Below are 5013 nucleotides of genomic sequence, written 5' to 3' on the forward strand. Positions count from 1 at the left end.
CCCCCCCCCAGTGTTGTGTGAAAATATGGAAGCCAGGTTTTGTTCATCCAGCATATTGGAAGGGGAGCAAATAAAGAGGAAATCTGGCTAATAAAAGTATTAGATAGTCAATGGGGAACCTAATGTTAAGATGTTTGAATGCAGGACATGTTAGTAACTGGGATCAGGATCTGATGAAGAGACATGGAAACTGTTTCTGCCTGGAATCTACCAGAACTTTGAACTGTCTATCATGTGGATGAGGTTGTCTTGCTTCTGGACCCAAGCAAGCCCATGAAGCAAATACGGATCATCATGTAGGCATGAGTACAGTCTGTTGTGTGTTTTTTCTTGCCCATACTTCTACCTTGTCAAGCCCAAGATTAAGTTTGGTTAATAAGTCCAAATCTAGTCACTACTTGACCTGTCTTGCACATAGGGTGGGAGATTTGTTAATTTTCTGTGATATGGAGAAAACGGTCATGGTTTATTTTTTTTTCTGTAGTTTGATGTTCCTCTTACTCTTTGGTCTTCCTGTTTTGTATGCAGTGTTTAGGTTCTTGAGGACTGAAATGCTTGGAGCTAATGGAAAGCTTTGGGCTCAATTTATAATAAGCCGGGATATTAATGGGCCATGATGCAAGTATAGACAGACCGTGAAGTATAGCGGTGTCTCCTGGCATTACACTTTTTCTGTTACTGAGAATGGAGCTGCATATGACTTTCAATGGCAAATTGGACCTCTTGCAAAAGAGACTTGCTTTAGAGTCAGTCCTGTGACACAGGTAATAAAAATGTCTCAGCAATAATCTGTCTCAGGATTTTGCTGCCAGAAGACTTACACCGCCTTGTGGAGGGAGGCATTTACAAACAGTAGGTGAAGGGCAGGCATGGCAGCTGCGGTTTGCTGCAGTCACCTCAGGTTTCGTGTAGCTGTTGTGTACTGGAGGTGTCTCAGATGCAACAGCAGATTCTGGAGAATCTTTGCACCAGCAGCTTCTTAGTGTCATATTTCTCTCCAGGAGATACATCCATAGTCACGCATTGATATCGGAAATAGCATGACCAGCAAATGCAGTCCAAGGGTTTATTTACTATTGTTTTGAATCTCCTGGTACTGTCCACCTCTGCAACCTCCTGTGGCAACCGATTTCGAAAGTTCATTGCCTGCAGTGTAAAAAAAGTGCTTGTTTTTGTCTGTTTTGGTCTGATCTGCAACTATTTCCATGGAGTGTCCCCTCCTCCTAATGCTGATGGATTTCATGGAATTATAGAATCATAGAATAGTTTGGGTTGGAAGACACCTTTAAAGGTCATCTAGTCCACGCCCCCTGCAATAAGCAGAGATATCTTCAACTAGATCAGGTTGCGCAGAGCCCCATCCAACCCGACCTTGAATGTTTCCAGGGATGGGACATGTACCGCGTCTCTGGGCAACCTGTTCCTGATTTGGGGAGTAGCAGTTCTGTGTTCATCATAACCACTGCCTTTGTGATTTACTTTGATCAAACTCCACCTCTAGCCTTCAAGCACTAATTCAGTTGTTCTTACACCCCAAGAACATGGGCTCACTATGATACAAGTTTAATTCAGACTCAGACAAGATGTTACTGCCTTCTACTATGTGATTTGAACTTCCATGAAGTCTGATTCTCGAACTCTTCCCCAAGCCCTGCTTCTCTGCCTCTTTTCCTTCCCAGGTAAGGAAAATGGTAGAGAGTTAGGAAAAGCTGGTAGATAGATGTTGAAATCTTCATTGTCTCCAGCCCCTGAAGTCTTTTTGTTTATACGTTCACAAGTAACACTAGAATACAAATTGCTGGGAATTTTCCATTGTGGATGGGGTACGCCACTGGGCGACTCCTCAGGTATGTGATGTTAGTGGCAGCTTTCACTTTGGGGATAGTGAGTCCATCCCTACTAGAACTTTATAACCCTCAGTAAAAATTATGACACCAAACTGAGTCCAGTTGGTGGCCCTCCTCTGGACCCACTCCAACAGGTCTATGTATTTCCTGAACTGAGGACCCCAGAGCTGGACACAGTACTGCAGGTGGGGTTTCACCAGAGCGGAGTAGAGGGGCAGAAACACCTCCCTCGACCTGCTGGCCACGCTTCTTGTTACACAGCTCAGCATCAATTGGCTTTCTGGGATGTGAGCGCACATTGCTGGCTCATGTCCAGCTTTTCACCCACCAGTACCCCCAAGTCCTTCTCGGCAGGGCTGCTCTCAATCCCTTCACCCCCCAGCCTGTATTGATACCGGGGGTTGCCCCGACCCAGGTGCAGGACCTTGCACTTGGCCTTGTTGAACTTCATGAGGTTCACACGGGCCCACTTCTCAAGCTTGTCCAGGTCTCTCTGGATGGCATCCCGTCCCTCTGGCATGTCGACCGCATCACTCAGCTTGGTGTCATCTGCAAACTTGCTGAGGGTGCACTCGATCCCACTGTCTATGTCATTGATGAAGTTATTAAACAGTACCGGTCCCAATATGGAACCCTGTGGGATTCCACTCGTCACTAATCTCCATCTGGACATTGAGCCGTTGACCACTACCCTCTGGATGCGACCATCTAACCAATTCCTCACCCACCGGACAGTCCACCCATCAAATCCATACCTCTCCAGTTTAGAGAGAAGGATGCTGTGGGGGACCGTGTCAAAGGCCTTACAGAGGTCCAGCTAGACGACATCTGTAGCCCTTCCCGTGTCCACTGATGTAGTCACTCCATCATAGAAGGCCACTAGGTTGGTCAGGCAGGACTTGCCCTTGGTGAAGCCATGCTGGCTGTGTCAAATCACTTCCCTATCCTCCATGTGCCTTAGCATAGCTTCCAGGAGGATCTGTTCTGTGATCTTCCCAGGCACAGAGGTGAGGCTGACAGGTCAGTAGTTCCCAGGGTCCTCCTTTCTACACTTTTTAGAAATGGGTACAATGTTTTCCTTTTTCCAGTCACTGGGGACTTCACCTGACTGCCATGACTTTTCAAGTATCATGGAGAACGGCTTGGCAACTACATCAGCCGGAATATATAAAGGGAGTTTATAAGAAAGATGGAGAAAGACTTATTTCCAGGGTCTGTAGTGACAGGACAAGGGGCAACATTTTTAAACTGAAAGAGGGTAGGTTTAGATTGGACATAAAGAAGAAATGTTTTACACTGAGGGTGGTGACACTGGAACAGGTTGCCCAGAGAAGCTGTGGATGCCCCTTCCCTGGAAGTGTTCAAGGTCAGGTTGGATGGGGCTTTGAGCAACCTGATCTAGTGGAAGATGGGTCTGCACATGGCAGGGGGTTGGAATAGGTGATCTTTAAATGTCCCTTCCAACCCAAACCATTCTGTGATTCTATGAAAAATCATTCCAACTCTGACTTTCATCCTGCACTAAGCAGGGAGATAGCTGGGCTAGCTCAAAGCCTCACGTCCCAGTACACTTCAGCAGGCATACTTGCTGCAGGGATTCTTACCTGCTGACAGGACCCAGACTCACCACTGACAGAGGAGTACACCAGGACAGAGACTGAAAAAAAAATGCAGTGAGCACAGAACTGCTTGCAGATCATCCTCCCATCTGTTGTTCTCTGCAGAATGTTTTCCAGATTTTTCTTGAGCCTGCAGTCACAACTTGTGTTATGTCAGAGTGCCACCCATGTAAATTACAGTGCAGTTTCACCAAGTATCTGTTGTCTCTTTACATAAAATCTTGCATGTGGAGGCTCAGGTCCAGTAGTGAGTTGCTTTAACAGAACCTGTTAAAAGTGTATAAAGAAGAATTTATTTTCCTAGAGGCATGTGCCAGAACACAAATGAAGCATCCAGTGTGGAAAGATACCTAGTAGTTGCCACCTTGCACCATGGTTAGTCTCTATTTCTTATAGGAAGCCTTTTCTTTGAAAAAAATTCCTAATGTCTTGGGATTTTTATCCTAGGCAAAGGGACCCCTTTTTCTTTTCTGTGGCTAGAAGGGAATGAACCCATTCTGCCACTTCTTTTGTTCAAAATTAATGGAGCTGTTGTATTCTTCTCTTAGCGCTCTGATCAGAGGAATGGTGTTTGTAGGTCTGAATTCTGTCAACTTTATTTCATGGTTATTTGACAGTTTTCATATGCCCACAAGGGCATATGTCCCTCCATGAGATGCACTTCTACTACATGATGTGTTTTCAATAAAAGTCACGAGTGGTCAAAAGGCAGCTGAACATTAGGAATGATGAAGAAAGGGACTGAGAACACACTGCAGAGACTCGCACATGTCCTAACACCACTTTACTCCCTCACTGTGGCAGCAATTGGACATCTATTGTCACCCCAGCCTTCTGATACCTGGCATCATCTCACTTCAGCATGTAATAATTTGGTTTCTTAGCTATTTGCTCTGGATTTCATAATTTTTCTGTTATTTTACTGACAGATTTGAAGAATGTATGAGATGCCTGTTCCTTCACAGAAGACACACGGATATGTCCAATCCACAACTTTATGCAATTCTGGCAGTTTAACTGATGGTTGGCACTGTAGAAAGGCTCACTGAGGACATGGTTGTTAGCCTCACAATCTAAGATTGCACTTTGTTAATACCTTGGTACTTTCAGTACTGAGATGGATTGAATCTCTTTGGCACGTAGTCTTCGCTGAACAGTATTACTTCTATTTTGCCTGTGATTTTATTCTATGGCTTCTTTCTCAGGCATCTCTGTCTTTACTATGTCCTTGTCTTTACAATGTGAAAAAAACAGGCCTGGTATAAAGACCAAAGCCATGAATTCTTTGGCATCTTGTAACTTCCTTCTATTTACACTGTAAAGTAAGATCCGTCTTTATAAGAGAGGCAAGTGGTTCATGCAGTTAGATCTAAAGAGACAAATCTTGTCTTTATTGTAATTGGCATTTTACTTCTCCACAGTCCTGGAAAGAGCTGGACACCAGCTACCGAAAAAAGGATAGATCAAATGCAGAAAGGGAAATACTACATATCAATAGAGCCTCTGAGGTGGGCATGGTGTGAATTATGGCCATGCTGGGAGGAAGG

Source organism: Pygoscelis adeliae, unplaced genomic scaffold (genome assembly GCF_000699105.1).
Source record: "Pygoscelis adeliae isolate BGI_AS28 unplaced genomic scaffold, ASM69910v1 Scaffold649, whole genome shotgun sequence".
Taxonomy (NCBI): domain Eukaryota; kingdom Metazoa; phylum Chordata; class Aves; order Sphenisciformes; family Spheniscidae; genus Pygoscelis; species Pygoscelis adeliae.